Source organism: Rhinoraja longicauda, chromosome 1, assembly GCF_053455715.1.
Source record: "Rhinoraja longicauda isolate Sanriku21f chromosome 1, sRhiLon1.1, whole genome shotgun sequence".
Classification (NCBI taxonomy): domain Eukaryota; kingdom Metazoa; phylum Chordata; class Chondrichthyes; order Rajiformes; family Arhynchobatidae; genus Rhinoraja; species Rhinoraja longicauda.
The window spans coordinates 135870941-135895237 of NC_135953.1; the positions used below are offsets into that span (position 1 = coordinate 135870941).

The 24297-nt window shown below is 42.6% G+C and overlaps 1 long non-coding RNA gene across 3 annotated transcripts in view; it reads right to left on the reverse strand.

Moving 5' to 3' along the window:
- The window catches only part of LOC144600857 (uncharacterized), a 77989-nt gene that overhangs the window by 18783 nt on the left and 34909 nt on the right, over nt 1–24297 (reverse strand). For all 3 annotated transcript variants that reach the window (XR_013548191.1, XR_013548189.1, XR_013548192.1), the window contains exon 3: nt 13–287. This is a non-coding gene — a long non-coding RNA (uncharacterized LOC144600857). The remainder of the gene's footprint in view (nt 1–12; nt 288–24297) is intronic.

Here is a 24297-nt window from a genome sequence, read left to right on the forward strand (position 1 = left end):
ATTTTCTACTACCTGTATTGTCAGAGGGCTTCATTCATTAAGAGAGGCTGCAAAATGAACCCCGTTTGTTGTAAGTGCGTTTCCTGTAAGGACTCCTGTTCCGATATGCTCAGGTGGAAAGAGATCGTGCCTGGCCGATCACAATCAGCTTCCCCTGGTGCCCGAGGCTCATCCGCCCTTGCACACACAACCGGTCCTGGACTTCCTCCTCCAGAGGCATCAAATTGATCTCCTGTGACAAGGCCTCAGGTTTGCTGTGCCAGCTGCTTGCATCTGATATCCTTTGCCTGAAATAGAGAACAATTTCCGGGGGTGATTAAGTAGACTTGGTAGTGCAACTCTTTGGACTGTGTGCATAACAGTCACAGAGTATGTGCAAGATTGTTGATGCAGGAGGATCAATGGAATGATAGAGAAAGAATATGTCAGTATATGGGAAATGTGGGTGTATGAGACAGTATGAGTAGACACGGGTCAGGGCAGAAGCAGTTTGTGTGTGTGTGTTCATGTACATGTGTGTGTGTGTGTGTGTGTGTGTGTGTGTGTGTTTACACTTGTATGTGCATTGTGTCCTTGTGCGCATGCAAGTGTGCTTTAGTGTGTGTGCGTCTATGCCTGCTTTGTTACAGAGTGAGAGAGAGAGGGAGACTGACCAAAGAAGTGGCCAAAGGGATAGCGAATGGGAGGAGATAGCTAGAGTGACACAGTTACTAAATTGAAGCTTGGGCCATGACATGCAATCATCTCAACTTTGGTAGGTTGCTGCAAGGCAAATGAGCCCGCATGTCAAACCTTTCACATTTATTGCCTAATGGATCTCAGGTCTGGTTTTTGCAGTGTCCCCCCTCCCCTTCCCCTACATTTAAGCTGTACAACCAGCCACCCACTTTCCTCATTTTTCTAAACTCCAAAGAGGTGCAACCAGTCTAGCTTCTCTTGATAAGACAACCCTCTCATGCCAGAATCTGGCCTGGTGATTCTCTTCTGGATTGCTTCCAATCCTACCATATATTTTCTCGGGTAAGGGGATCAAATCTGTGCACAGTGCTCCAGTGTGGCATCATCAACACCCTGGACAACTGCAACACAACTGCCCAATTCCTGAACCCTATAAAGGCCGATGTGCTATTTATCCTCTTAACTACTGGTTGTATAAGAAAATAACTGCAGATGCTGGTACAAATCAAAGGTATTTAGTGAGGCCCACCGGAAATTGAAGGAACAGCACCTCATATTTCACCTGGGCAACTTGCAGCCCAGTGGTATGAACATCGACTTCTCCAACTTTAGATAGTTCCTCTGTCCCTCTCTTCCCCTCCTCCTTCCCAGATCTACCTCTATCTTCCTGTCTTCACCTATATCCTTCCTTTGTCCCGCCCCCCCTGACATCAGTCTGAAGAAGGGTCTCGACCCGAAACGTCACCCATTCCTTCTCTCCCGAGATGCTGCTGACCTGCTGAGTTACTCCAGCATTTTGTGAATAACTACTGGTTGTGCTTGCTTGCTGTGTTTTTTTTATGATTCATGCACAAGAATCCATGGACCTGGCTGCGCATCATTTATTACAACATAAAATTCTGTAGCCGATTGTCATTGTACATGCAAATACTGAGACTAGAATTCTGAAGAAGGGTTCCAGTCCAAAACACTGCCTCCACAGATCTTGCCTTCCCGCTGAGTATCTGCAATTCCTTGTTTTTCCTAAATACTGAGAGGACGGTTTCCCTCATGGAGGGACCCAGAACCGGTGGAATAGCTTGAAGATAAGGGGTTATTTAAGGTAGAGGAATTTTGCCCGGCAGGGTCAGGAATATTGGGAATTCCCTGCTCATTCACATCATTCACTACGCATTTTTGTCAACAGAGAAAATAGGTGCAGGAGTAGGCCATTCGGCTCTTCGAGCCTGCACCGCCATTCAATATGATCATGGCTGATCATCCAACTCAGTATCCCGTACCTGCCTTCTCTCCATACCCCCTGATCCCTTTAGCCACAAGGGCCACATCTAACTCCCTCTTAAATATAGCCAATGAACTGGCCTCAGCTACCTTCTGTGGCAGAGAATTCCACAGATTCACCACTCTCTGTGTGAAAAAAAACGTTCTCATCTCGGTCCTAAAAGACTTCCCCCTTATCCTTAAACTGTGACCCCTTGTTCTGGACTTCCCCAACATCGGGAACAATCTTCCTGCATCTAGGCTGTCCAACCCCTTAAGAATTTTGTAAGTTTCTATAAGATCCCCCCTCAATCTTCTAAATTCCAGCGAGTACAAGCCGAGTCTATCCAGTCTTTCTTCATATGAAAGTCCTGCCATCCCAGGAATCAATCAATCAAAGCCGTGATGGATGGGTGTTTGGACCAGGTGGGAGTTATATGGCATTGGGTTTCAGATAGAGGAATGGATTGTGGCCATATAACCTCCTCATGTTCCTATTCCTGATTATCTTTTTCCGCAAATTCCTTCCAGCACTTTCCACAGCAGAGATGGTTTTACAGCTATTCTCATCAGACTATTTCATGATCCCATCATTTGCTGTTATTGCACTGAGTTTTGAGTGGTTGCTATTTCTATTGGTACTCCATCGATAGGCATTGCATAAGTTCGCAACAGAATAGCTACATCTGTGTCAGAGTTTAATTGGCACTCTTTAATTAATGCACATCTATCTGCATTGCCTTTCAATTGACATTACAATCGTGAAATCGAATTAGCAGCACAATCTAATGGCTCAAAGTCAAAGTTTGAGTTCACCTTGAGAATGCAGTTTCACACTCCTGGGAACTTTGACTGAATGCAGAAGAGCAGCAAGGTAAAGGCATTGTTTTTTAAAGATGCACTTTTGAGACCCACTGCGCCTTGACTTCCAAAATTACTTATGGCAAGGTGGGTAAAAAATAAGTCCTGAACAATTGTTAAGACAGATATAATGAAGGCCTAATTTAATCAAGGAGGTTGGCGTTTATGAAGGATTGGGACAGGAAACAATGGGGCTGGATGCAGATTATTTCCAGTGAATGAGGGCCCAGAGACGGGAAAGAGATATAAGGCAAACGGTAAGTGATTTTGGACAATGAGCAAGATCAACAATTTTTAAACAGAGCTCTGAGGGAATGTGGAATTTACTACCAGTGCACATGTTTAGGGTGAAGCTCACGTCAGCATTCTGCAATTGGTCAAGTAATTCTGTGAGAAAAGATAAATAAATTATTTGCGAATTTGTGAATATCGGATCGTGACGCTCGAGAAGGATATACACTAACGTAAAGGGTCTTTTTCATTTTGTATGTACCAACATATCCGCACAATATTTTGTTTGTGACTTGAAACATTAACTGTTCATTGGATGAATATCAAGACGTCAAGAGGCAAGAGTGTTTAATTGTCATTTGCACTGGCAACAGAACCATGACATTCTTTCTAGCTACAACTTAAAAGGCTCATCAATACAATAAACATATACTAATCAAAATATGTGCGGAACTGTAACACTAAGTAGTCATAATAGTGCAAATATAATGCAACCAAAGACGCACTCCAAAGTAGACCTTAGTTGCTGATGTTAGAGTTGTGTACAATACAATCCAATAAAATACAATATATCTTTATTGTCATTGTACAGGGGTACAACGAGATTGGGAATGCGCCTCCCATACGATGCAATAATTTAATTAGCTAGTCAGTATTAAGTGTAGTACTCAAGAGTATGATGGTCGCTGGTAAGAAGTTCTTCTTGAACCTGGTAGTGGTGGTTTTCAGGCTCCAGTACCTTCTTCCCCATGGTAGTGTTAAAATGAGAATGTACCCAGGGTTGTATGGGTCTTTGATGATATTGGCTGCCTTAGCATCTCCGATAGATCCCTTCAATGATGGTGACATCAACCTGTGATTGACTGGGCAGTGCCATCCACTCTATGGTCTCTTTCGCTCCTGGGCATTTGAGTTGCCGAACCAGACCACGATGTAACTCGTCAGCATGCTCTCCACCACAACCTATGGAAGCCCGATTACTAGGAAAGAAAACAGTAGATGCTGGTTTAAATCGAAGGTAGACACAAAGTGCTGGAGGAACTCAGCGGTTCAGGCAGCATCTCTGGCGAAAGGGAATGGGTGACATTTCAGGTCGAGACCCTTCTCTCGACCCGAAATGTCGCCCATTCCTTCTCTCCAGAGATGCTGCCTGACCCACTGAGTTCTCCAGCATTTTGTGTCTAAGTCCGATTACTCATTGACTTACTGAATCTCTTCAATCTACGCAGGAAGTAGAGGTATTGATGAGCTTTCTTTGTGATCGTACCAATGTGCTGGCCCAGAAGAGATCTCAGAGATATGCATGCTCAGGAACTTGAAGCTGTTGACTCTCTCCATCACTGTCCCATTGTTGAAGACAAGTTTGTCGATTCTCAACTTTCCCTTCAATCAGCTCATGTTGCTTTGACAATAGACAATGGACAGTAGACAATAGGTGCAGGAGGAGGCCATCCGGACCTTCGAGCCAGCACCGCCATTCAATGTGATCATGGCTGATCATTCTCAATCAGTACCCCGTTCCTGCCTTCTCCCCACACCTCCTGACTCCGCTATCCTTAAGAGCTCTATCTAGCTCTCTCAAATGCATTCAGAGAATTGGCCTCCACTGCCTTCTGAGGCAGAGAATTCCACAGATTCACAACTCTCTGACTGAAAAAGTTTTTCCTCATCTCAGTTCCAAATGGCCTACCCCTTATTCTTAAACTGTGGCCCCTTGTTCTGGACTCCCCCAACATTGGGAACATGTTTCCTGCCTCTAACGTGTCCAACCCCTTAATAATCTTACACGTTTCGATAAGATTTGCTGACATTGAGAGCGAGATTGGTGCTCTGGCACCCTTCAATTAGATTTCCAATCTCCCTCCTGTAGTCATCCTCACCCATTGTGCGTCCAACAACGGTAGTATCATCAGTGAATGTAAAGATGGCATTGGAGCTGTGTCTGACTAGAGAGTCATGGGTTTCGAGAAAGTAGAGCAGGGGACTGAGCACACAGCCTTGTGCATGTTGAGGAGATAGGTTTCTCACCAATTCGTAGTGGTTGTAGTCTACTGATGAGGTGCATTGTCGAGTATACTATTACATAGCGATGAGCAGGGATGCTTTGAGTTTCACGATCGGTTTGATTTAGATTTAGATTTAGAGATACAGCGCGGAAACAGGCCCTTCGGCCCACCGGGTCCGCACCGCCCAGCGATCCCCGCACACTAACACGACACACTGGGGACAATTTTTACATTTGCCCAGCCAATTAACCTACATACCCGTAGGTCTTTGGAGTGTGGGAGGAAACCGAAGATCTCGGAGAAAACCCACGCAGGTCACGGGGAGAACGTACAAACTCCGTACAGACGGCGCCCGTAGTCAGGATCGAACCTGAATCTCCGGCGCTGCATTCGCTGTAAAGCATCAACTCTACCGCTACGCCACCATGCCGCCCGATAGGTGGGGATTCCTTAGTCAGAGGGTGGTGAATCTGTGAAATTCTTTGCCACAGAAGGATGTGGAGGCCAGGTCAAATGGATGATTTTAAGGCAGTGATAGATTTTTGATTAGTACGGGTGTCAGGGGTAATGGGGAGAAGTCAGGAGGATTGGGAGAGATAGATCAGCCATGATTGAATGGCAGAGTAGACCTGATGGGCCGAATGGCCTAATTCTGCTCCAGTCACTTAAGGTGGTATTGAATGCCAGTCTAAGGCAACAACCAGCAGGATGGTATGCATGTTGCTCATATAATCCAGTGCAAAATCGGTGAGATTGCATCCAATTGTGGTTGAAGTTGAATTGTAGTGGACCCTATCCATACCAAGGTAGTAGTTGATAAGTGTCATAACAAACATCTCAAAGCATTTAATCACAATGGACGAATGTGCCACCGGTCGGTACTCACTGAGACAGACCACCTTACTCTTCCTTGGGCACCAGTATTATTGATATCCTTTTAAAGCAGGTAGGAACCTTAGACCTTAGTAATGAAAGGTTGAAGATGTTCGCAAAAGCCAGTTGATTGCTCAGGTTTTAAGAATGTGGCTAGGTATACATGGGGGCCAGACACTTTCTGAGGGTTCACCTTCATGAAGGGGCTGTTGACATTGGCCTCAGTGACTGAGACATGCATTCAAGCACATTCAAGCAGGTTTATTTTCCATTGAATTCAATGCAAAATCACTCAGCTGTAAAGCACTGGTCTACTAAAAATATAATGCAACTTGGTATCCAGAATCTAACTGCACCAAGGTCTCCATGGATTTGTTGAGAAACCAAAGTTAATCTTTCCATAACTTATTCCTTAATTATTAGTTAATTCTGTTTCTCTTTCCAAAGATGCTGTCTGAGTATTTCCAGCATTTTCTGGTTTTACTTTATAAAAAGAATTGACTTTATAAAGCCCAATAATATTAACATAAGACAGCAGAGAAAGAATATTTTTATCCTACCTTTCTAATTGAACCTATTTATATGAAGTAGGACTACACTATGGCAACATGTTAAATGACACAGTATTAGTTCCAGAATGTATTTGCAATTGCCAAAAGGAGTTCTTTAGCTATGAAACAATGAGCAAATTTGTGAGTTTTGATAAATACAATAGATAATTTCACTGTAAAAATAAAAACCAAATTTAATATGAATGCAAGATAGACACAAAATGCTGGAGTAACTCAGCGGGACAGGCAGCATCTCTGGAGAGAAGGAAGGGGTGACGTTTCGGGTCGAGACCCTTCTTCAGACTATGAATGCATATCTTTTCTCTTAATATATGATGGCTAATGAAATAAACTTAACTATCTACTTTTCGTAATGGAAAACATCAGCATCTTTCAGAAATTGTTTAACACACAAGAACTAGTTGCGGTTTAATATCCTTTTTATCATGGGGAAAGTATATGCTCATTTTGTGTAGAATCCACAAAAAAAGACTAATGTGCTTAAATAGTTGATTTATATTTATTGGTGCTGATCGAGAGAGGAATGTCAGTCAAGAGGCAAGGAAGCATTTGTGAACTTGGCACATGGGACACTAGTCTCTTTTAAAGGGCGGGAGAGATCATTTTTTTGGAGACATCTGAGAACATCACAAATACCAAAGCTAGAATCTTCTAAACTTCATCAATTTTTTTAATTAGAATGTTATGAATGCTAGTCTGCTCTGGAGAAGGGAAACAAGGAAAATGTTAGTCAAACATCTAATGTCAGGAAATTTAGTTGTTACAAATAGACAAATTAATTATCCCATGAATTATATGTTTGGATGTATTTTTTCAATGGATGCTTTTATCATGGGTAATTCCTCTGCATTTATTGATTCAAATGATCCTAGCTTTCAACTGAAATAGCTTTAAGGTTATAACGTCATAGGGTCATAAGTGATAGGAGCAGAATTAGACCATTTGGCCCATCAAGTCTACTCTGCCATTCAATCATGACTGATCTATCTCTGCCTCCTAACCACATTCTCCTGCCTTCTTCCCATAACCTCTGACACTTGTATTAATCAAGAATCTATCTATCTCTACCTTAAAAATATCCACAGCCTTCTGTGGCAAAGAATTCCACAGAGTCACCACCCTCTGACTAAAGAAATTTCTCCTCATCTCCTTCCTAAAAGAACGTCCTTTAATTCTGAGGCGATGACCTCTAGTCCGAGACCCTCCCGCTAGTTGAAACATCCTCTTCACATCCGCTCTATCCAAGCACTATTCTGAATGTTTCAATGAGGTCCCCCCTCATTCTTCTAAACTCCAGCGAGTACAGGCCCAGAGCTGACAAATGTTCATCAGTCTGAAGAAGGGTCTCGACCCGAAACGTCACCCATTCCTTCTCTCCCGAGATGCTGCCTGACCTGCTGAGTTACTCCAGCATTTTGTGAATAAAAACGTTCATCATAGGTTAGCCTACTCATTCCTGAGATCATTCTTGTAAACCTCCTCTGGACCCTCACCAGAGCCAGCACATTTGTCCTCAGATATGGTGCCCTAAACTGCTCACAGTACTCCAAATGCGGCCTGACCAGCACCTTCTCGAGCCTCAGATCTATTCCCAGTGCCTCATCTCCAATATCAAAGTATGCCTGTTCTTCCTTTTGTTATTTTCTTCAATCATGCAGTGGTCTTTTTGGAATGAGATTGATAAGATCATTTTAGTGATGTGGGTATGTTTCTTTTTTTTCCCCACAATGGATACAAATACTAAAATGAACCAGCAAACTGCACAGGCTCACCGTAACCATTTCCAAGACAATACATTTTTCAAGGTCCAGAAATGGGATCAGTAGTGAATTGCAGGCAACCGCAAGAGAAGGTATTGGATCATTGATAGCATTTTGTGATACCTGCTTTAAACTATACATGTTCAAAAATAACAATATGTTCGACATCAATACTAATGCAGCTTTTAATACTGTATATTTTCATGTTAAAAGGTTTCCTTGTTTCAGTCACTAATTTTCCATAGAACCCTGTTACATTTAAGAGAAAATTAATTTTGCTGTAGAATCAAATGGTGCTGCACTCAACACTCAATATTTCTTAAGAAAATGTGTCAAACTTCTGACCCAATTCATAATTTGCATTAATGCATTAAGGATTCTCCTTGGTATCATCTTATAAATAGTAGAAAAACATGAGTTTTAAATTCATAAAAGGTGGTGCTCTGTGCCATTTATTCACCACGTGCATTGAAAATGGATGCTTTTCAATCATGTAGGCTTAAACTGATCATTCCCTTACCAAATCGAAGGTATTTATTCACAAAATGCTGGAGTAACTCAGCAGGTCAGGCAGCATCTCAGGAGAGAAGGAATGGGCGACATATCGGATCGAGACCCTTCGCCCATTCCTTCTCTCCTGAGATGCTGCCTGGCCTGCTGAGTTACTCCAACATTTTGTGAATAAATACCTTTGATTTGTACCAGCATCTGCAGCTATTTTCTTACATTCCCTTACCAAATGTGTAGGAAGGAACTGCAGATGCTGGTTTAAACCAAAGATAGGCACAAAATGCTGGAGTAACTCAGCGGGACATTCAGCATCTCTGGAGAGAAGGAATGGGTGATGTTTTGTGTCGAGACCTTTCTTCAGATTCAGTCTGAAGAAGGGTCTCGAACCGAAACGTCACCTATTCCTTCTCTCCAGAGATGCTGCCAGTTCCGCTGAGTTACTCCAGCATTTTGTGTCTATCTTCATTCCCTACCAAGATGTTTTATCAAATGAGAACTATTTGAATAGGTCTTAAGCAGAATTAGGCTCTACCCAATGCTATCATCTGAACCCAGTTCTAAAATCAAAGCTTATTTAAAATCAATTGGGAGGCATCCTAAAGAAAGCCAAAAGATCTTGCATTTACAAAGCCCCAACATCACAAAGTATGCCAACTAAGTACTTTTGAAGTGTATCATTGTTACGCAAATGGTAGTTAATATGCACACAGCAAGATTCTATAAACAGCAAAGTGGTACAGATAAGTGACCAGATAAACTTTATAATGATATTAGTTGAGGGACAAATATTCACCAGGACACCAGTAAGAATTCTCCAGTGCCTCTTTGTAAAGTGCCATGGGATCTTTTAGCTTCCTCCAAGAGGGCAGTCTGAGCTGTTAGATTAAAGATAATTAAACTCTTTAATTTTTCTTGCCAACATTGTTATCTGACTGATCTATCATTTCTCTTTCACTGCTGCATTAAAGTGTCAGCAAAGATTACACACACAGATCTCGAGGACAGCAATTGAATCCGCGACCTTCTGACACAGACGCGAGATTGGTACCAACTGAGCCATGAGTGACATCAAGCACATTCAATTAATAGGCATGCTCGCTGCTTCTCTCATTGGGAGATTCTCTCAGTAGACTATCTGCAACTCAAAATGGAAAATTGCTCAATCAACAGATTCTAGATTTCTTTGGATAAAATGCAGGAACTTTGACTTTCAGGGAGGATCAGGAAGAAAAGATGACGGGGTGCGAAAATACAAAGAGATGTGACTATATTAGTTTTATTTTAAAATGAATAGATAGCATTTACCCAAGAAAGCTTTAGGCAGCTGCTTGCCCCATGAGGCCTGAGATCTAAAGTCTGATGCCAAATAGTTTGTCAAAGCTTATTTACTTGGGATTTTTCACTGCAGAAAGGTTTAAACGATCATAAAGTTTCTGCCCTATTATATATTTTTATCATATCTTTTTTATTATAAAACAATATTTTTATGATGTATTTTCTAATCTTTTGTCTCATTCTTTGCTTCATTTACTATTTTACGTTTACGCCATGGGTGCCCCATGAGGCCTGAGATCTAAAGTCTGATGCCAAATAGTTTGCCAATGCTTATTTACTTGGGATTCTTCACTGTAGAAAGGTTTAATCGATCATCTTTCTTTCAGCCTGCTTCCAATCAATTTTACTTCCTTGTTTTTATCTTTCCTTCACTGCTTTAATCCACTTTTGTTTCCTTCCTCTGCTGTTTCTTGCCCTAGTCTCTGGACACTTTCAGTTTAATGGGTCTGCCCCAACCTCTGAAAAGACAATAAAGTCAATGAAGATGCATTGTGGAGTATTTCTTTCTCAGTTATACTCCTGTCACAACAAACAATCTGATGCTTTCATTGGTCTACACATACCCTAGGCATTTATAGAAATGAACAGCGGCAATTATATCACCAGTTTACCATCCATAAAATGTACTGCAATCACTTACCTAAGTGTACTGACAGAACCTCTTCAACCCATGATATCTGCCACCAAGAAGGACAAAGGCAGCAACTGGAGTCACACATCATTCTATGAAAAGAGGAGATGCTGTCTGGGCTGCCATGTGACCATCTAGAGGCTAACCATAAGACACACACCCAGGTCTGATCACCCTGCGGTGGGCCTGCCTCGACTGAGGGTGTCTTGTGATAAAAGGCCGAAACACCCAGTGACGTTGAGGTACACAACTGAAGATGTGTCTGAATGGTAGCAACATCACCTAGTGGTCACCCCCAAGAACAACACCAGTCAATTGTAGTGCAAAACCTTAGGGATTGCAACAGCCAGTCTTACTAATCAATCTATCTCAGAAATTGTTATCTCTTCAACGTCATTCAGTAAGGTCCACACAATGTCCATTCAGTAGCATTCTGTGGCAGTACCTTCACCATCAGAACTGCCCCCTCCATCGACTCCTTTAAGTCCAGGCTCAAAACCTATTTCTACTCCCTAGCGTTTGACGCCCTCTGAGGGGGCGCTGTGAACTGTTTATGTATGTGCTGTTATGTTTGTGTGCCATTGTATGTTCGTTCTTAGTACTTGAACTGATGTACAGCACTTTGGTCAATGTGGGTTGTTTTTAAATGTGCTATACAAATAAAATTGACTTGACCTGACTTGACTCCCCAGTTCAAGAAGGTGACAGCGCCACTTTCTCAATGGCAATTAGCTCTGAGCAGAAAATGGTGGTCTCGTCAGCATTGTCCACTTCCAGAAAATGTTATGACAGGACATCAATTGGGCTGACTGGAAGATTTTCATGCACAGCTAACCACTTGCCCAAGCCACATAACTTCAAACAATGGCCAATTTCCACCAAATGTACCAAGAAAATGAAGCTCTGAGTCTTATTCAATTGCTAAAAAAGGGCACTGATCCTCGAATGTATTGCAACCGAAAATGTAAAAAATGGGTCTTATGGCATCAAAGAAAATGCAGAAAGGTCATCTTTTGCAGACTATCTTATTCACTCCAATATCAATCTTACCAGCAGCTTAGTCCCAAACTGTGTGCAATGCACTTATATCCCACAAATATTAATCTACCAGAAAGACAGACATTTAGTACCTTTGGATAGATTTGCATAGGTTGGTGAGATGGAATGAAAACTAAATGGTTAATATAGATATTATGTACATCCGTAGCTGTTGAATGCAGAATAACAGGACGCCATTCATACATCCCTTCTGCATGAGTGGGTCAAAGTCCAGAGCTATTTAGGTTCCTTGGCCTGGTTCGCTTCTCATTCCTTGTTGGAAGGCTGCAGGGAAAATAATTGCTACCTGTTAGTCCATTGTTTCCCCCAGTTATTCTTCACAGCTGCAAAATGGATAGACTTCTGTAAATTCAAACAATTTTCACTCTTGATGCTTAAACTAAATGCTTAAATAGGCCCTTTCGGCCCACCAGGTCCATACTGACCAGCGATCCCCCCACATTAACACAATCCTATACCCACTAGGACAGTTTTTACATTTACCATGCCAATTATAGACAATAGACAATAGACAATAGGTGCAGGAGTAGGCCATTCAGCCCTTTGAGCCAGCACCGCCATTCAATGCGATCATGGCTGATCACTCTCAATCAGTACCCCGTTCCTGCCTTCTCCCCATACCCCCTCACTCCGCTATCCTTAAGAGCTCTATCCAGCTCTCTCTTGAAAGCATCCAACGAACTGGCCTCCACTGTCTTCTGAGGCAGAGAATTCCACACCTTCACCACTCTCTGACTGAAAAAGTTCTTCCTCATCTCCATTCTAAATGGCCTACCCCTTATTCTTAAACTGTGGCCCCTTGTTCTGGACTCCCCCAACATTGGGAACATGTTTCCTGCTTCTAATGTGTCCAATCCCCTAATTATCTTATATGTTTCAATAAGATCCCCCCTCATCCTTCTATATTCCAGTGTATACAAGCCTAATCGCTCCAGCCTTTCAACATACGACAGTCCCGCCATTCCGGGAATTAACCTAGTGAACCTACGCTGCACGCCCTCAATAGCAAGAATATCCTTCCTCAAATTTGGAGACCAAAACTGCACACAGTACTCCAGGTGCGGTCTCACCAGGGCCCGGTACAACTGTAGAAGGACCTCTTTGCTCCTATACTCAACTCCTCTTGTTATGAAGGCCAACATTCCATTGGCTTTCTTCACTGCCTGCTGTACCTGCATGCTTCCTTTCAGTGACTGATGCACTAGGACACCCAGATCTCGTTGAACATCCCCTCTTCCTAACTTGACACCATTCAGATAATAATCTGCCTTTCTATTCTTACTTCCAAAGTGAATAACCTCACACTTATCTACATTAAACTGCATCTGCCATGTATCCGCCCATTGACACAACCTGTCCAAGTCACCCTGCAGCCTTATTGCATCTTCCTCACAATTCACACTACCCCCCAGCTTAGTATCATCTGCAAATTTGCTAATGGTACTTTTAATCCCATCATCTAAGTCATTAATGTATATCATAAATAGCTGAGGTCCCAGCACCGAACCTTGCGGTACCCCACTGGTCACTGCCTGCAATTCCAAAAGGGACCCATTTATCCCCACTCTTTGCTTTCTGTCTGTCAACCAATTTTCTATCCATGTCAGTACCCTACCCCCAATACCATGTGCTCTAATTTTGCCCACTAATCTTGTATGTGGGACCTTGTCGAAGGCTTTCTGAAAGTCAAGGTACACCACATCCACTGACTCTCCCCTGTCAATTTTCCTAGTTACATCCTCAAAAAATTCCAGTAGGTTTGTCAAGCATGATTTCCCCTTTGTAAATCCATGCTGACTTGGAATGATCCTGTTACTGCTATCCAAATGCTCAGCAATTTCGTCTTTTATAATTGACTCCAGCATCTTCCCCACCACTGATGTCAGACTAACTGGTCTATAATTACCCGTTTTCTCTCTCCCTCCTTTCTTAAAAAGTGGGATAACATTTGCTATCCTCCAATCCACAGGAACTGATCCTGAATCTATAGAACATTGAAAAATGATCTCCAATGCTTCCACTATTTCTAGAGCCACCTCCTTAAGTACCCTGGGATGCAGACCATCAGGCCCTGGGGATTTATCAGCCTTCAGTCCCATCAGTCTACCCAAAACCATTTCCTGCCTAATGTGGATTTCCTTCAGTTCCTCCATCACCCTAGGTTCTCCCGCCCCTAGAACATTTGGGAGATTGTGTGTATCTTCCTCAGTAAAGACAGATCCAAAGTAACGGTTTAACTCGTCTGCCATTTCTTTGTTCCCCATAATAAATTCCCCTGCTTCTGTCTTCAAGGGACCCACATTTGCCTTGACTATTTTTTTCTTCTTCACGTACCTAAAAAAACTTTTGCTATCCTCCTTTATATTATTGGCTAGTTTACCCTCGTACCTCATCTTTTCTCCCCGTATTGCCTTTTTAGTTAACTTTTGTTGCTCTTTAAAAGAGTCCCAATCCTCTGTCTTCCCACTCTTCTTTGCTATGTTATACTTCCTCTCCTTAATTTTTATGCTGTCCTTGACTTCCCTTGTCAGCCACAGGTGTCTCTTACTCCGCTTAGAGTCTTTCTGCCTCTTTGGGATAAATTGATCCTGCAACCTCTGCATTATTCCCAGGAATACCTGCCATTGCTGTTCTACCGTCTTCCCTGCTAGGGCCTCCTTCCAGTCAATTTTGGCCATCTCCTGCCTCATGCCTCTATTAACCTACTTACCTGTACATCTTTGGAGTGTGGGAGGAAACTGAAGATTGCGGAGAAAACCCACGCAGGTCACGGGGAGAACGTACAAACTCCATACAGACAGCACCCGTAGTCGGGATCGAACCCAGGTCTCCGGCGCTGCATTCGCTGTAAGGCAGCAACTCTACCGCTGCGCCACCGTGCCGCACTCTTGCAAGATGTTGTGGGCCCAGTCTTGCAATTGGGAAAGCTGGGATTCCTGGCTGTCAATGCCTAAGCTGCTCATGGTATTAGGAAAGGAGCTTATCTTATACGTATCTTATACGTATCTTATAAGATACGTATCTTATCGAAACGTATAAGATTATTAAGGGGTTGGACACGTTAGAGGCAGGAAACATGTTCCCAATGTTGGGGGAGTCCAGAACAAGGGGCCACAGTTTAAGAATAAGGGGTAGGCCATTTAGAACTGAGATGAGGAAAAACTTTTTCAGTCAGAGAGTTGTGAATCTGTGGAATTCTCTGCCTCAGAAGGCAGTGGAGGCCAATTCTCTGAATGCATTCAAGATAGAGCTAGATAGAGCTCTTAAGGATAGCAGAGTCAGGGGGTATGGGGAGAAGGCGGGAATGGGGTACTGATTGAGAATGATCAGCCATGATCACATTGAATGGCGGTGCTGGCTCAAAGGGCCGAATGGCCTCCTCCTGCACCTATTGTCTATTGTCTATTGAGCAATCCTACTCCTTCTGGTCCCATCAAAGAAATAAGCATATCCTTCTGGTTCTAGTTCTGGTTGATTACTGCGCAAACACCTCATAAGTGGTTATCTCGTGCAGAATCATCCTTGCGGCCTATTCCGGAGCTGATCATCTTCCAAACTGGTTTAAGCTTGGAAGCAAAGCTGCAGCAGTTTCCTTACTCAGTCCATTCAGTTAAAATTGTAATTCAAGGCAAAGATGGTTCCTATCAGTTTTGGGGTGGGATCTGGTCAGAAGATTAATTTTTAATGTTGGAAGATGGATTTTGAGAATTTCCCAACAAATGTATAAACATGAATCTTTTAGTTTCAGCTTGATCAACAGGATTACAATTAACTATACATTCTGTATGCCAGTGTTAGTAAAAGTAGTCATGAGTGCCCTTCTTGAATTCCTCAGTGTGAAGGTAGACCTGGGAGTAGCTTCCAGTCTCCAGGATTTAGAGCCAGCAACAATGGAGGAATATATTGACTAGTCAGGGCGGACAGAGAAACCAGTAGGAATAGACTAGGTGGGCGTTTGCACCATATTTTCTCAGTGGTGTACATTGCGATCACTGTGTACTGTTAGTAGAGGGAGCAAATGTTTTGGGTGATGGATTGGGTCTAGTCAAGTTCTAAAAAGGCCAAAAATGTCAAAATGGTACTGAGGGTGATTCTGGTGACTGTTTGCAGCTGGCAGAGCTAAAGTTCAAGTAACTTTGCCTAGATAGAGGGGACGTGGATGTGGAGAGGATGGTCACAGTAGTGGGAAAACTGTAATGTCCAGGTTCAGGAATAGTTTCTTCCCTTCAGGCATCAGGCTATTAAACACAACAACCTCAAATAAGCTCTGAACCACAATGGACTATTATTGTTATTATTGCACTGCTGTTGTTTGTTTATTGTGTGTGTGCGTGTGCGTGTGCACGTGCACGCGCGCACGCACACACACACACACACACACACACACACACACACACACACACACACACACACACACACACACACACATAGGAAAATAACTGCAGATGCTGGTACAAATCGAAGGAATCACAAAATGCTGGAGTAACTCAGCGGGTCAGGCAGCATCTCAGGAGAAAAGGAATGGGAAACGTCACCCATTCCTTCTCTCCTGAGATGCTGCCTGACCCACTGAGTTACTCCAGCATTTTGTGATACCTTATATGTATGTGTGTGTATATATACACACACTAAACCTTTTTTCTCTTTCGTTTATTATATTGTTTACATATTCTGTTGTGCTGCGGCAAATAAGAATTTTATTGTTCTATCTGGGACATATGACAATAAAACACTGGGCTCTCTTGACTCTTGAGTATAGAATGACACCAAAAGACTAAAAAAATGACGTACCTTTAGAATGGAGATGAGGAATTTCTTTGGTCAGAGGTGTGGTGAATCTATGGATTTTTTTGCCACAGATGGCCATGGAGGTCAATTCATTGATTGAAGATTGAAAGGTTCTTGGTTAGTAAGGGCGTCAAAGGTTACGGGGAGAAGGCAAGGGAATGGGGTTGACAGGAAAAAATAGATCAGCCATGATCAAATCGTAGTATATGTACATATATGTATATCGTCCAAATATATGTCTTGTAAACTATATATTTATTTACAAAATGCTGGAGTAACTCAGCAGGTCAGGCAGGATCTCAGGAGAGAAGGAATGGGCGACGTTTCGGGTTGAGACCCTTCTTCAGACTGATGTCAGGGGGGCGGGACAAAGGAAGGATATAGGTGGAGACAGGAAGACAGTGGGAGATCTGGGAAGGGGGAGGGGAAGAGAGGGACAGAGGAACTATCTAAAGTTGGAGAAGTCAATGTTCATACCACTGGGCTGCAAACTATATACATATATAATACATACATACATATATATACTATATACATATATCTAGTAAACTATATACATATATATATAGTTTACGAGACAAACTGACAAATGGAATTTCTTTGCTTCGTAGTGCAATGATTCTGGATTTGATTTGCCCAAAGCTTTGCTTGTGAATGACTTTGGAGATAGAATGTTGGCGTAATGAATGTACACAATTCTGCCAATGAAAATATTGAAATAAATCAATTTGAGTGTGTCTATTAGGTTAGTTGTTTCCAATGGTTTTTAGTCCAGATTCATAAAAAAATATTCTACCTGTTAGTCCATTTCTTTTCCAAGTTACTCTTCACAGCTGCAGAGTGGACAGCCTTCTGTAAATTCAAAACATTTTTCACCCTGGATGCTGAAACCAAATATCTGCAATTCCAAAATAAAATATTTTTTTTTAAAAAGGAAGTTAACTTCTGTGTCAGGAGTGAGCCTTTATTTCTGCACACTGCAGATTTCATATTTAATGATAAAATGGAATCAGTTACACGTCTGTGCATCACAGAGGTGCAGTTGGAAATGCTGCTGCCTCATAGTGCCTGAGACACGGGTTTGATCTAAACCTTGGGTGCTGACTGTATGGAGTTTTGTTGCCCTACGACTGGGTGGGTTTTCTCCAGGTGCTCCGGTTTTCTCCCACATCCCAAAGACGCGCATTTTTTGGGGGGTTATTTGGCCTCTGTAAATCCCCCCTAGTGCGTAGAGACTGGATGAGAAGGTGGGATAATGGTGTCAATGGTGTGGTCGGTGTGGTCTTGGTGGGCTGAAGGGAATATTCCCATGCTGTGTCTCTAAAGAAATGTGTTGTAATTTTGTTTCTTGAGTTTGCCAATTCCTCCATGTTATCTTCAACTGACCACCTGAGACTGCTAAATCTAAGATAAGAATTTATTTTGTATGAACGGTCTTGATTTCACAAACATTCACCATCCAGAATTGTTACATGGTCTTCAAATTTCTATATTATTTTGTGCCACAGATTCAATAATTTGTATATAAATGACAGCCTCCGCTGTCATAGAAACATAGAAAATAGGTGCAGGAGTAGGCCATTCGGCCCTTCGATCCTGCACCGCCATTCAATATGATCATGGCTGATCATCCAACTCAGTAACCTGTACCTGCCTTCTCTCCATACCCCCTGATCCCTTTAGCCACAAGGGCCACATCTAACTCCCTCTTAAATATAACCAATGAACTGGCCTCAACTACCTTCTGTGGCAGAGAATTCCACAGACTCACCACTCTCTGTGTGAAAACGGAGAGGATGAGATGGAGTTTCTTCCCATAGGCCATCAGGACTGTTAACTATTATAACTCCAGGGACTAAATTTTCTTTTCTGTATTAATTTAAATTTTTATGCTGTAATTGTAACTTTTTTTGCACAATCCGCAGGCATTGCCACTTTCATTTCACTGCACATCGTGTATGTGTATGTGACAAATAAACTTGACTTGACTTGACTTGATTTGCATCTATTAAAATTTATTAAACTCTCTCATAATATTTCTTCACTTTCTAATAATTTTTCTTTCAATATCATTGTCTTGTTTTTAAAGCTGCTTTCAATATCTGTGCATCAAGTGAAGCAGCTGCTACTTCAGTAAAATAAAGTTCAATTTAAAAACGATGGGGAATGCTCAACAGGAACAGCCTTGCAATGACAAAACAGTGGCTGCAACATATGTTGGGCATATGTTGAATCTGTTGCTTGATACTGATTGTAGAGATAAAATCAAGGCATGGAATAGTGGTGAGAAAGGAAAAACGGAGAGCAAAAATAACATAACTTTTTTTTACTTCATGAATTGTTTTTCCGATTGAAGTAGAATATGAGAAAATAAGAACAACATGAAGAATCTTTTTTAAGGACTATGTTATTCAGATCAGTTTACGTGATAGGTTAGAACAGACATTTTTTTTTAATGTCCAGCATGGAAACAGGATCTTTTACGTTTAATTTGATTGAACAGTAACATTTCAATTTAATATCACCTACTTTTCAATAAAGTCAAAATCTATAGTTAGAAATACTCTAGGAAAATAACTGCAGATGCTGGTACAAATCGAAGATATCACAAAAAGCTGCAGTAACTCAGCGGGTCAGGCAGCAGCTCAGGAGAGAAGGAATGGGTGACGTTTCGGGTCGAGATCCTTCTTCAGACTTGATGTCAGGGGAGGGGGCGAGACAAAGAAAGGATGTAGTTGGAGACAGGAAGACAGTGGAAGAACTGGGAAGAGGGTCCACCGCAAATTGGAGGAACAGCACCTCATATTTCGCTTGGGCAGCTTACACCCCAGCAGTATGAACATTGACTTCTCTAACTTTAGATAGCTCCTCTGTCCTTCTCTTTTCCCTCCCCCTTTCCAGTTCTCCCACTGTCTTCCTGTCTCCAACTACATCCTTTCTTTGTCCCGCCCCCTCCCCTGACATCAGTCTGAAGAAGGGTCTCGACCCGAAACCTCACCCATTCCTTCTCTCCTGAGATGCTGCCTGACCCGCTGAGTTACTCCAGCGTTTTGTGATACCTTCGTTTGGAAATACTCTGGTCTATATCAAGGAAACAGTAAATGTGTGTATCCCATCACTGAGAGGCACGACGCTCTTCTTAATAACACGTTGGGAGCACCTTCACCACAAGAAGACTGCAGTGCTTCAAGAAGATGCTTCATTACCACCTTCTCAAGGGCTGTTTCAGGATGGATAATCTCAGCAACAACCAGCAAAGCAACAATAAAGAAATAAAGAACAAGCTAAAGAATTTTGAAATCTGTACCTGATGATGCTGATTTAAAAAAATATTTATAATTACGGTGCGATTAGCAATTTGGCACTTGCATCCGTTGGTGCTACTGAAACCTACATTTTTCATTCTGAGGAAGTTGATTGAACAAAGGAGGAAAGAACATGCATCTGCAATAATACAACTTTTTACACATACGTGTGAAAAATTATTTGTTGCTTCAGTTGTCTATTTTAATATCAGGAGAAAATCTATTTGTATTAATAAAATTCAAATCACTTTTTATTCTTTATCGAGAGAGGAGAGCAGGACAGCTCTTGGATTCATATTTTCCAACTCTTCCTTTGCTGTGACTGTTAACAGAATTATTGGCACTCCTCTAATACAGCAGTGTGGACAAACAATCATGTGCGACTACGTATACTATATTATACATTGAAGTACAAGCATTCTTGAAACCAACAGCATCGTAACACAGTATATGATAATGTGTAGATAGACACAGAAAGCTGGAGTAACTCAGCGGGTCAGACAGCATCTCTGGAAAAAAAGGAATGGGTGACGTTTCAGGTCCAGACCCTTCTTCAGTCTGAAGAAGAGTCTCGTCCCAAAACGTCACCTTTTCCTTTCTCCAGAGGTGCTGTCTGACCCGCTGAGTTACTCCAGCCTTTTGTGTCCATCATCAGTTTAAGCCAGTACCTGCAGTTCCTTCCTACACATATGATAATGTGTATCTATGCATACGCTATTACTTTCAGGGGGGATGTTTTAGGCTTACAGTCGTTGACTGTCTAGCTGTTATTATTAAGCCAGTTTTTACCCCTCACCATTCTGATCGGGATTTAGCTCAAATTAATAAAGCAGGAGTACGTAGATGAAGACACAAGGGACTGAAGATGCTGGAATCTGGAGCAAAAGAAAAACGCTGGAGGAGCTCAGCGGGTCAAGCAGCATCTTAGGAGGCGAAGGAATGGGTAACATTTCAGGATGAGACCCTGCATCACTGTGAATGTAGAGGGGATTTTGCCAGCATAAAGTGGGGAGTGGAGTGGGGAGGGGGGGGGGGGGATGAGGCAGGAGTAATTGTGGGAATCAGATGAGGTGGGAGATAATGGGCAGAGGTTGAGGGGAGGGGAGGAGGAAGATAAAGATAATGGTTAGGAAGGTTACTGTGCAGAGCGACAAGAGTCTGTAATGCCAGCTGACCTTGATATCATGTGTTTAGGATATTTTCAAACAGTATTTTTATTAATAGCAAAGGGTTCAATTAACTTACATGAGATGAATTATTTTTCGATGAGCATATTATGAAAATATTTTTGTAAAGTAATTTTTGCTTTCCAGTGCCTGATCAGAGCTCATATCCTTGCAGTTAGAACTTGTGCATATTGGGAGCCAAAACTCCCAAGACTCCAAATATTAACCATCACCTGGGAAATCCAGGATGTGAACTGGAGTAGGACTATCCACCTGCATTGTAGCTAATTTTGGTTATCACACCTTACTATTAGTATCTCTTAGCTATTAGCTATTAGTAGCTTTGGAGATGGAATAGTGGGAACATTATCAGAATGGCACTTGAGATAAATCACCTTTATTACAGGGAGACTAGATTATTATTTTTTTTGTTTTCCACCCCCCAGAGCAGAGGAAATTAAGGGGAGGTTTGAAAGATGTTCGATGCCTTTGAGCTCTGATACTGCTCTGAGTGGCAGAAGAGTCAGTAGCCAGAGGACACAGATGTAAGGTAATTGACAAGGAAACCAGAAACCACTTGCGGAAATAAAGTAAGCAGCAAGCCACTATTGTCTGGAAGGCACTGTCTGAAAGGGTGGTGGGAATGGAATTAATAATAGCTATGAACAGGAATTTTTTAAAAAACTTGAAGAGGAAGTAAGTTCCTAATGACGGGGAGTTAGCAAAGGAACGGCATTTTCTGAGACACTAATGGCCTAATGAGCTGGACTGTCCCCCTCTGGATATGATTCTATGATTACATAATGCAGATTGTTCCTGGGCTACGAACGGCCAACTTATGGACACATTATATATACACGAGCGAGCACTTGGGAGGCTGGTGCAACGGATAGGGATGGATTGGCCAGCTGCTGTAAGGCTGCAGGAATCTTCTGACTGGTGGAAGTGGGACTTTAGATTTAGATTTAGATTTAGAGATACAGCGCGGAAACAGGCCCTTCGGCCCACCGGGTCCGCGCCGCCCAGCGATCCCCGCACATTAACACTATCCTACACACACAAGTGACAATTTTTACATTTACCCAGTCAATTAACCTACATACCTGTACGTCTTTGGAGTGTGGGAGGAAACCGAAGATCTCGGAGAAAACCCACGCAGGTCACGGGGAGAGAGTACAAACTCCGTACAGACGGCGCCCGTAGTCAGGATCGAACCTGAGTCTCCGCCGCTGCGCCACCGTGCCGCACTTGTAGGACATTCCAACAACCACCCTCCTATAAATAAGCTGCAACAATTGGACGCTGGGTTGAGCAGTGCTGGCAGTGCTGAGCGCACTCACTTGTACACACAGAGTCAGTGAGGCCAACTGGCAGCAACTCTTCCTGCATCTGCTTGTTATCCTAAAGATCTGTTTCTGCAATCCTCTCGCACACCGTATCTCTGTTCATTTTTACGATTTACGGACAGTTTAGGTTACAAACAATTCTCCAGGAAAGTACCCTGCCATAACCCAGGGATTGCCCGTAAGTGGGAAATGATGATATATCTCTAATATCTGATAGTCTCTTTTCCTATCCTTCTAGTGGATTCGGACGATTGTGGAGACGATATTGGTGATGTAGAACATAGAACTTTGAACAGCACAGAGCAGGAACAGGCCCATTATCTCACACGATCTGTGCCGAACATGATGCCAAGTCCAACTCTTATCTGCCTACACATAATCCATATCCCTCCATTTTCTGCATATTTTGTGCCTATCTAAACACCTCTTAAACGCCACTATTGTATCTGCCCCCACCACAACCAGGCACTCGACACCCTCTATGTAAAAAAAACTTTCCCTGCTTACCTCATTTCAACTTTGCCCCTTTCTGCTTAAAATTATGCCCTCTAGTATTTGATATTTCCATCCTCTCATAACTTTAAATACTTCTATCAGGCCTCCCCTCAACACCTCCTTCCTTCCAGTGCCTTGAGATGGACTGCAAAGATGAAAGTATGCACTTAAACTTTCTTGAAGTGCAGAAAACCCATAGGTTCCTGGTATCTGTGAGCTGATGATCGCTCAATGTAATGAAGAAACATCCGGGGTGGCACAGAGAACCTCAAGGGAGCGCACAGAAGCCATGCGTAAATGGCAGAGTGAATGCACCACCTCACGAGCCCCTGACCCGTCTTATCAGCTGCCTCCTGTCCCATCTACAGAATCATTCGTTCTTCCTACACTGGCCTCATAAGCCACCTCTCTAGCTATAGAGTAGCCTCAGGGCGGCACGGTGGCGCAGCGGTAGAGTTGCTGCCTTACAGCGAATGCAGCGCCGGAGACTCAGGTTCGATCCTGACCACGGGCGTCGTCTGTACGGAGTTTGTACGTTCTCCCCGTGACCTGCGTGGGTTTTCTCCGAGATCTTCGGTTTCCTCCCACACTCCAAAGACGTACAGGTATGTAGGTTAATTGACTGGGTAAATGTAAAAATTGTCACTAGTGTGTGTAGGATAGTGTTAATGTGCGAGGATCGCTGGGCGGCGCAGACTCGGTGGGCCGAAGGGCCTGTTTCCGCACTGTATCTCTAAATCTAAAAAAAAATCTATAAAACCACATTGGAAGCAAATCATCCTCAATCCTGAGGTAATGCCTCGGAACTGGTGAAGAAGGACAAGATACGATAACTTCTGTGTGTATCTGTATTTTGGTGTTAAATGGATTTGTCAGATCCAGTTGAGAATATTCTACTTTGTCCTGAAATACCATATCTATCCTCTGGATACTTCTCTTCAAATGGCTTAATCATTCATTCAAGGTCATATATGTAAGCATGATCAATTGAGCTAACAAGCATTTATTCGGAAACATTTCCATGATGTACAATTGTTATCGGTATATGTTAGTTTAATCTATTGTCATGTGTACTGAGGTGCAGTGTAAAGCTTTTGTTGCGTGCTAACCAGTCAGCAGAAAGACGATACACGATTACAATCGACCCATTTACAGTGTACGGTACATGATAAGGGAATAACGTTTAGTACAAGGTAAAGCCAGCAAAGTCCGATCAAGAATAGTCCGAGGGTCATCAAAGGTGCAGATAGTAGCTCTCTGGTTGTGGCAGGATGATTCAGTTGCCCGATTACAGCTGGGAAGAAACTGTCCCTGAACCTGGAGTGTGCGTTTTCACACTTCTATACCTTTTGCCTGATGGGAGAGGGGAGAAGAGGGAGTGGCCAGGGTGCGCCTCGTCCTTGATTATGCTGCCGAGGCAG